General features: G+C 40.3%; 1 pseudogene; it reads right to left on the bottom strand.

Moving 5' to 3' along the window:
- Positions 1–1,836: 1,836 nt before the first annotated feature.
- LOC134467072 (GTPase IMAP family member 8-like) lies at positions 1,837–10,177 on the bottom strand (annotated as a pseudogene).
- Between the last annotated feature and the right edge of the window lie 212 nt (positions 10,178–10,389).

Below are 10,389 nucleotides of genomic sequence, written 5' to 3'. Positions count from 1 at the left end.
GACAAAAGCATTTTCCTCCAATCTGAGCTTAAATCTGATGACATAATGGCTTTCCCCATGTCTGAAAACATAAAAATAAGTGCTATTTTCAAATTCATACCTTATTTAGTCCAAAAGAAAAGTGATTGCAGGATTTTAACAGGGTGGCGGCGGCCATATTGGATTTTGCCCGTTTTGAGGCATTTCGGTACATTTTTGCGTCCGGCATACGGCAGATTTGGATTCAGCACCCTTGAATACCCCTAAATCAGTTGTATGCCGAAAATTAACATGATTTGCCTTCAGGACCTTAAATAAGCACCTTTTCAGAAAATCCTGCCTAGACTACTTGGGCATTGATTCAACAGATTACTTTTTATGAAACAGAAAGTTACAAGAAAAATGTAAAAAAAAAAAATAAAAATAAAAAATGTAAGCACAATGTAAACTAGCCAGGCCGCGCCCTCCTAGTGACGCAACACAACGATGATAATCAGGCTACAATGTAACACCCACCAACAATGTTATTTTTTTACAAACTGTTCAATTAATATAGTCCTTGAAATAAATCTTGATGTCAATATATTTTTCCACACTGACAGATGTTGATTTATCTCAGGATTAGGAAAAAAGAATTTTACAGAATTCTTGCACAGAATATTTTAATGTAATAGAATATCATTGTAGTCATTAGAGATGGACAAAAGCACAAACCAAATAACTAGCAGTTAAACAATACTTCATGCTTCATCACTGTGATGCTCTGCTTTTTTGTAATCTATAAAACTCAGTAAAAAGAAAAGCAAAATGTACTTGACACATTTTAAATGCTTGGACATGCATCTATTAAACTCTCTTATATACACGAGGTTAAATTATAAAAGAAAATGTCACATTAAGACAAGTCGAATTGGCCATTTTTAAAAAATAAGTCATGCAGAATAAAGAAAAATAATATTTAAAAATTCTGTGGACCAATCCCACAAGCTGTTCTGGTGCTCTTGAAAATGGATACTCAAAATGATTTTCATACTTGTACGGTCTCTTCTGTTCAAACACTGATAGAGTTTCCTTTCTATGTATTTGTTTTGATGAGTGTATGAGTTTATGAGTGTATGACTTATCTCTACAAGGGAAAAAAGAACCTATGTTGGGTCAAATATGTCTTCTGAAGTCCTAAACAGAGCACAGTCAAAACTACAATAAAATGTTTATCATCTTTGAGGGAATGCTATGACGATGCAGGATCATCCAGACAAGAACTGACAGATTTGCAACAAACTATTTCTATTTACTGTATGCACCAGCATGCAAAATTTGAGCTTCTACATGGTTTAGTTCTTCAGCTTGTGAACTTTGACAAAAAAAAAAAGAATGTGAACAAAAATGGGCACCTCCCTGTCCCAGAAGAATATGGCTTGTAACATGGAAAGTATACATATTACATTCAAATAAATTTACAGTGTTTCTCTTAAGTACCATGGGTACATTAACATTTGGGCATTTGTCAGATTTTTTTGAGACCTAAGTGCACGGGCTCCTGTTGAATTGACGTGGAATGACCCAGATCTGGTTACAAAAATTGCTTACCTACAGTCATGGGTGCCGCTAGGGGGGGAAAGGTGTTACAGATTCTAAGGGCCCAAGCACTGACAAGGGCCCTTAAGGGGGCCCAAAAGCACTAACAGGGGCCCTTAAGGGGGCCCAACATTTCTGAAGATAAGACTCAAGGCAGCACCCATCACTGTGTCTTGCATTCCCAATCTCCACCCCAATGTCTTGTGTCTTTCTGTCAGGGCTGTCATTTCATCTTCATGCTGTTTTTCCATGTCCTTCTTTTCTTGTCTGTGTTTTTCTTCATTCAACCTTTCTTAGCACAGTGTAATCTTCCCCACTTTTAACTTTTGTGTTCTGTAGTTCTTCTGCATGTCTTAGATCCATTTCTTTTATTTCATCCATGTGACTATTGATCAGAGCATCAAGCTCTTTGTCGTATTTCAGTTTGAAATCATTAAATTCTTCAGCCTGTTTTCTGGCCTCTTCCTCAAACGTCCTCTTCATTTCCTCAATTTTTTTCTCATAGTTTTCCTCCAAGTCTTTTTTCATCTTCTCTGCTTCTTCTTTTTGTTTTTGATCCCCCTCTCTTCTTTTCTTTTCAAATTCTGCAAACTCTTGTTCATATTCCTCTTGAAGCTTTTTGAACTTTTCCCTTTCCTTCTTCCGTGCCTCTTCGTCATCCTGATTTCTCTTCTCCCACCATTCTTTCTGCGTCTTCTCCCAGGCTTCTTTCTGCTTCCTTAACTCCTCTCGGCTCTGCTCAAGCTCTCTGTCAACTGTTTGTTTTTCTTGCTTTTCAGTTGCTATTTTCTTCTCTAATTTTTCCAACCTATTCTGATATTCTTCACGCTGAAGATTTTCCTGTTCTCGTCTTTTCCTGCCATCTTCTTCTCTCTGTTCTTTTTCTTTTTCTCTGTCCTCACGCTCCTTTTCAATTTTTCTCTTCATTTCCTCAAGTTGTGTTTCCTTGAGTTTTCTCTCCCGTTCAACTTCGTCTGTCTTTTCATCAAGTTTTCTTTCCATATCTTCCATTTCTTCCTTATGCTTTCTCTGTAGTTCCTCTGCCAGTCTCTTCATCTCTTCTTCCTTCTCTTGTAAGATCTTCTCCATCTCCTTTTTAATGGATGCCTCAGCCTCTTGGAACATGGCAGTGGTATAGCAGCTGCCTCCATTGCTCTTCACCATTGTGTCAACCATGGCAATGAAGTCACTCACTTGTTTGTGGTTTTCTTCACGGTTATTAAACACATGACATCGCCCTCCACATTTTTCAATAAGCTTCTTGCAATATGGCTCACATTCGGCAAGGAATTCTTCAAAGCTTTGGTTATCATGCTTAAGTGCATCCCCTCCTGTGAAGAGAATAAAGGCAAAATTGCCTGAATTCTTCCCAAAGGTTTCCTTAATTAGTTCGAACGTTTCCATCTCTTCTGTGGTGAATCTACCAATTGAAAGAACCAACAGGAAGACATGTGGCCCTGGAGACAAAAGGCTGATGCATTTGGCCAACTCCTCATTTACCTCCTCATTTGGGAACCTGGTGTCAAACAATCCAGGAGTGTCGACCACTATAATGGAACGTCCATCCACTTCACCCTTTTCCTTCTGACAGCATTTGGTGACTGATGTCTGACTTGATTTGGCTGCAAACTTATTCTTTCCTAGAATGGTGTTTCCAGACGAGCTCTTCCCATTTCCTGTCTTCCCGATCAGCACAATCCTCAAACACTCCTGGCGTTCATTTAACATTATCACCTGTAGAAAAACAAAAGACACAACTTGTTTACTATAGCTATCATCTGCCAATGCCTATCAAACATAACCTCAATCGGTCTTTTATTTTCTTTGTTAATCGACATGAATACTTACATGTGGTCACATTTGTTCTATTGAACTCTTCAATTTTAATTTCCTGCAAGGCAAGTAGTCCCCTTTGCTGCATGATCTTTCCTATTTGAGCTTGTGCAAATGTGGTAGTTGTATAGGAGCTTGACTTGTACTTGGTTCTCATTTCATCTACTTTATCCAACAAAGCATGAATTTGAAGCTGGTCATTCATGTTGAGGACAAATCTTTCTGAATAGTGCTGGCAGAGTTCCTTGATAGCATTGGTTCCATCGACAAAGTTAACAACAGCTTGACTTGTAGTATCTAACTTTGTGGTGAACAAAGGCATGGTGGTGTGGCTACCTTCAGAACCGACTATTTCCTGCATAGTCTGTGACTCCATCTTGTCATCATCAGTGATGGGACCCAGGGGTAGGACTAACAAGAAAGCATGGACTCCCTCAGGTTCACAGAGGGAGATGCACTGAAATGACTCATGCATTGCTGTTTTCAAAGATTTGCCGTTCAATGCAGGCAGGAGAACCAGGGAAACCCAGTGTCCACACACCTCTCCCTGATGTTTAACACACTCTGATGAGTTGGAGGCTGAAAGAAGGTCTGGTTGGCCTAAAATGGCTTTGGCTGCTGCAGCCTTCTCTTCTTCACTCTTCCCACAAAGAACCAGGTTCAGAGATGGTTTTCGCTGTTCAGACTTTGGTACTGTATGCTCTTCACTGAAAGTGAGGAAGGTTTCATGGTTTTCACACACCATCTTCTCAATCATCTTCATAAACTGGCGTGCGATCATTCTGCAACATATTGTACGCTCTTCCCTCACACTCTTTGATAAGGTCAATCACGGATGCTGTTTCATTTCCCTTGTTTGTTTTAGTCACCATTGGAGTATTTCAACCTTTTTTGACCAAACAATGATAGTGTGGTCAACAAGCGTTGTTTGTTCCCGGTGCGGAACTTAGCAGGCTTGACTAACAACAGAAGAGCATTTGGTCCAGGGGAGCACAAAGTTGAGCATTTCTTCATTTCATCTCTCACAGCCTCCTCAGGCAAATGGAAGATATTGGGTGGATTAACAACCGTCACACGTTTCCCGCTCCACTCTACACTGGTGGCTACACATTGTTTAATGGATGATGTCACATCTTCAGCTCCAGTGATGAGGTTGCTGAGCTTCATTCTTGTGTCTTTCGTTCCTCCCAGCAGCACTATTCCTGAGTGAAGGCACTGCAAATACACAACAAATTCAGGTTTTAGAATGGACTACAGAGTTGATCCAATCTGCCTTGCCATGCTAAAACTAATACTATATTATAAATGATAATAGTCATTTAAAGACATTTGTAACAATGGATAAACTACAAACTTCCAGCATGCACGGAAAAACAGAAAATTGGGCTGTGGCTAGAAAGACACATCTCAGTAGCTTGTAAGCTAATACATGCAATATCCCACAGTAGTGAAACAGACACCAAAGATATCAGTATTTTTCAATACATGATTTGCAACTTATTTCGTCAGAGTAAGAAATAGCTGATTTCTCAATTAAGAACAAGCCCTCTAGAGCCAGGGTTTCACTCACAAAGTCAGGTGTGATGATTGGTCATGACCCAAGGAACAATCGATTAGTTTTTGGGAGTGATTGGGTCAAAGGTCAAAGGTCAAGGTCAGAATGTTTGTTTGTACTTCGTATAACTCAGACAGAACTGAGCCCGATTTTTATGAAATTTAGTGGGATGATTGGTCATGACCCAAGGAACAATGGATTAGTTTTTGGGAGTGATTGGGTCAAAGGCTGTAACGCCGCATTATGTAATAACGGTGCAATATGTAATGATGTNACAAATTATTACATAATGCGGTGACAATCGCCGCATTGTGTAATAATTTACCGCATTTCGTAATAAATTTCTTGAACGCATTTCGTAATAACTTTTTTCTCATCTTGTAATAAATTATTACAAAATGCGGAAATTTATTACGGAATGCGGCGCGCCAACTTTTTTTTGATGGAAATGTAATAACATGGTGCATTATGTAATAAACTATATGGATATGTATTTTTTCTGCACTTGGATTCACTAAGGCACAACAACCACACATAGTCTCAGTGACATGGTAGTCACTGCCCTCTCTCTCTCTCTCATTCTTCTCAGTTCTCAAACTGCTCGAGAGTCGCGAATGATGCGGTTTAAAACCGTTAAGAAATCATTTCACAACGTGTTGCGTGCAACGAGGCCCAGCGAATGTCTCGCACTTTCTGCTACATTACACCAATTTTACAGCGACATTAAATATGTGGCGCGAGAGAGAGAGAGAGGAGAGGAGAGGAGAGAGAGAGAGAGAGAGAGAGAGAGAGAGTGTGTGTGTGTGTGTGTGTGTGTGTGTGTGGTGTGTGGTGTGGTGTTGTGCGCAACGGAGACAAACCTGGCACCATATTGATCTTAAGCCCCATCTTGGCTCTTTGGAAACATTCTTACCATTACAAAGGCTATTTTAATATTTTCCCCCAAACAACATGAATCAAAACCCACAGGAAAAGACCAACCATTATAATAGTGACTCGTGGGGAGCTGTCCATGCTGGTGGTGCGCTTAATTTTTCCCGATATTTGCCCGTGGAGTAGTGAGTCTTTCATGTCTGCCTACATGACCTTGCGCGCCAGGGTCTGACCATGGTGCTTTTTGCTTTTTAGCACCCGAGAAAAATGCCACTCTTGTTAAAAATTACATAGGTATGCTTACGTCCTATTCAATTCAATTTCAGTCCACTTGTTCAGTATGGCCTATTTAGGCTGCAAATCAAATTCAATAGCCCCATGCTCATCCACATGCACAGCGAAAAACAATAACCCAAGCGGCGGGACTAATTAGATTATATTCCTTCCAAAAATGTCCGAACGTCACAAAAATCAGTTAATTTGCATTGGGTCCGTAATTATACCAAACAAAAGGGTATAAATAGAAGAAATCAAGTCTTCAGTTTCGATAATCCACGTTACAAATCCTCAACAACAGCAAGCCATTCCTTCTCTGCTATGAGGCAGGCAACGGAACAAGTGCAGACAGTAGGCTATATGACCACGTTGATGCTGCACGGCTTGAAAGGATTCTGTCTAAATTAAATATCTTGGATAGCCTATATAGACCTAGGCCTAACTAGATTTGTTGCAATACAGATTCATTTTCTATAGGCCTAGCCAGAAGTGTTCCGCTGGACTGACGAAACCGAACACGATCAAGTTTGCAACTTCTTTCCCTCGTGCGCTGTCCGTCAGCACCACCTGTCATTGGGACGTCCCGATTAGCTTTCATTACGTGGCTGAGGGAAAAACTCTCGCCATTAGGCCTATGTGCTGTTGCACTGTTGTGAGGGATATCACCAAATAATTTAGATAAAAGTCAGAACATTATTTTGGCAAGATGCAAGGCACACAGGTGGCTGGAAGCTCAAGCAGTCTTCAGTCTGTTTCATTTAAGTTTGTTGGGTGCTCTTGGATATCAGGTATCAGTTCATGTAGAGAGAAGAGTTTCATCCAGGGCACTCCAAAATAAGGTGTCCAAACGGGAAGTTACATTAAAAAGCCTTAAATTGTACTGGGCTGGGGTTACATTAAAAAGTCGACATGTTTCGACCTCACCAGGTCTTCATCAGGGCTACGTTCACCATTGAAAAGAAAGGCCTCCCTTAAATAGTGACATCACCACATGTGACCCATTACACACTACACACATTTGCGCACAGCAGAGAAAACAAAGATTAAAAAAATAGCCTGGGGTAATAAGTGATGCCACAGAAAAAAATGACCAGAAGTACAAATAAGCATCACAAAAAACAAGTAAAATCAATATCCACATTTAGACCAGGATTAGCGCATGGCATCCAGTTGGTGTAATCCAAAAAGTCTCCCTCTGATTAAGTCTTTTTAGCCTTGTCCCCACCCCTCGGAAGAGGGTTTTGATATGTTCGACGCCCTGTAATGCGCAGCAGAGAATCATTTTTACCATTGGTTATTCATTGAAATGTTTCGCCATGGGATAGTCAAAATTGCCCACTCTGATAGCATATTTATGTTCTGCTAGCCTATCTCGCATGCGCCTTTTTGTGCGTCCGATATAAAAGAACCCTTCAGCGCAAGGACAAGTTAGGCGGTATATGACAAATGTAGAATTGCAATTAATGAAATCTCTCTGTCCATATTCTCTCGTGGTTTTAGTATCCACAAAAGATTTGGCTTGTGTAACATTTGGGCAGTGGGTGCAGTTCAATACATCTATGAACTGTCGTAACAAATAAAGGACGGGACTGCTGGTGGCGATGATGTTTCTTTTTGTGTCAATAAACCTGTTTGCGTTGTAGGGAGCGCGCTTCACTGTATGCGTTTTGGATGGCTTCCTTGGAATATTCATTAACTAATATTAACTTTCTGGATTTGACGATATATAAAGACGCGGAGGGACAGCTGCACACCACCTTATTCAGAAAGGCGACCTCTCGGAACACCATTCTGAGAGCGGATTCATTCCATCCCCCGCATCTCATTAGAAATATTCCACACGGCCAATTCCAGAGATTAAGGCGTATCTGTGATTTCGAAAATGATTTTCACGAGCAGGCCGAGCTGATGGAGAAAAGACTCAGTGATAGAGCCTATCACCCCGAAGCCACCCAAAACGCATACAGTGAAGCGCGCTCCCTACAACGCAACACGTTATTGACCAAAAAGAAACATCATCGCCACCAGCAGTCCCGTCCTTTTTTGTTACGACATATAGTAGGCTACACAAGTGACGCGGATCAGGCAAATTATTAAGAACAATTGGTCCATTATTGAAAGTGATAATCAGAGGGAGACTTTTTGGATACACCAACTGGATGCCATGTGCTATCCTGGTCTAAATGAGGATATTGATTTTACTTGTTTTTTTGTGATGCTTATTTGTACTTCTGGTCATTTTTTTCTGTGGCATCACTTATTACCCCAGGCTATTTTTTAATCTTTGTTTTCTCTGGTGTGCGCAAATGTGTGTAGTGCGATAATGGGCCACATGTGGTGATGTCACTATTTAGGCCTTTTCTTTTCAATGGTTGAACGTAGCAATGATGCTAAATATCGGGCAAATATCGGGAAAAATTAAGCACCACCAGCCATTGGACAGCTCCCCACGAGTCACTTATAATGGTTGGTCTTTTCCTGGGGTTTGATTCATGTTGTTTGGGGGAAAATATTAAAATAGCCTTTGTAATGGTAAGAATATTTCCAAAGAGCCAAGATGGGGCTTAAGATCAATATGGGCCAGGTTTGTCTCCGTGCGCGCACACACACACACACACACACACACTCTCTCTCTCTCTCTCTCTCTCGCCACATATTTAATGTCGCTGTAAATTGGTGTAATGTAGCAGAAAGACATTCGCTGGCCTCGTTGCACGCAACACGTTGTGAAATGATTTCTTAACGGTTTTAACCGCATCATTCGCGACTCTCGAGCAGTTTGAGAACTGACTGAGAAGAATGAGAGAGAGAGAGGGCAGTGGCTACCATGTCACTGAGACCATGTGTGTGTTGTGCCTAGTGAATCCAAGTGCAGAAAATACATATCCATAGAGTTTATTACATAATGAACCATGTTATTACATTTCCATCAAAAAAAAAAGTTGCGGCCGCATTCCGTAATAAATTTCGCATTTTGTAATAATTTATTACAAGATGAGAAAAAAGTTATTACGAAATGCGTTCAAGAAATGTATTACGAAATGCGTAAATTATTACACAATGCGGCAATTGTCACCGCGTTATGTAATAATTTGTTACATTATTACATATTGCACCGTTATTACATAATGCGGCGTTACAAAGGCCAAGGTCAAGGTCAAGGTCAAAAACGTAAATTGAGCCGATTTTTATGAAATTTAGTGGGATGATTGGTCATGACCCAAGGAACAATCGATTACTTTTTGGGAGTGATTGGGTCAAAGGTCAAAGTTCAAGGTCACGAAAAGGTCAAAAACGTTATTCACTTTGCCAAGCACTATATGCCAGAACAACGTGTGCATGCGGAATTGACTAAGAGGTCAAGACTGGGCCAAAAATGTAATATTTACGATATTCCGGTCCGATTTAAATGAAACTAACACCAAAACTTGGAGAATGTTATGCCCCACACTCTGAAGATGGCCAGAAAAAAATAAGTGGCGTAGGCAAAGGTTTACGCTCTACCGAGTGCCCATTCTAGTTATTTATTTATTGATGTATCTCATTTTTGTTATTTTCTTTGTCATCAAACTTTCATTACATGCATATCCCTTCTGTGACGGGGGACAGGGATACCTAATTTATTTTAGGACTACACTACAGTATGAAACATTTGTCGTTTTCTCTCTTTGGACCTTTCTAGATATTGTCTTGTACAGGAGAACTTAATGATATTCATGGGAAATCACGTCTCTGTCATAGCTAATGTGTGGGACCTGTGTTGCCTTTAACTGCATTGTACATCCAAGGTCTTTCTCACTACAGGCTAGGCCCCTGTATGACATAATCAGGTTTTTAAAGTAAAAACTTGTTTACCCACTACTTGGTTACCAACTCCTCATCCAATTTCCACTCGGTTACATTAGCAAACCCCAAATGATGGGTTAAATAGTTTACTTTCTTACTGTGTACTACTGGGTACCACAGCCCCAACATTTCATTGCAATTTGTGCACAACTGCTGGAATATGAATTAAGACCAGGCTGAGTAAATTTTACTTACCCTCATTGACTGGGTTTTCCACAGGTGTGCTTTGAGCGCCATATGTATGCTATGAAAGACAAAATATTTGACTTACAATCAAGGATGAAACACACATTACAAGTATTAGAGTAACACATTAATTTAGCTTTTAGCGTCAGTTCTGGCAAGCCATGGTAGTCAAGAGCTAAGCCTGATTATCATCGACTTTAAAAATCTCTTCGAGACTTGGTCTGACCAAGAGCAAAACAATTAACATTTCTCAAACTGGCAAG

The sequence above is a fragment of the Engraulis encrasicolus genome, chromosome 17, assembly GCF_034702125.1.
Source record: "Engraulis encrasicolus isolate BLACKSEA-1 chromosome 17, IST_EnEncr_1.0, whole genome shotgun sequence".
NCBI classification, from domain to species: Eukaryota; Metazoa; Chordata; class Actinopteri; order Clupeiformes; family Engraulidae; genus Engraulis; species Engraulis encrasicolus.
Note: the sequence above shows the minus strand (reverse complement) of the source record. Positions and strands in the feature narration are given on the sequence as shown.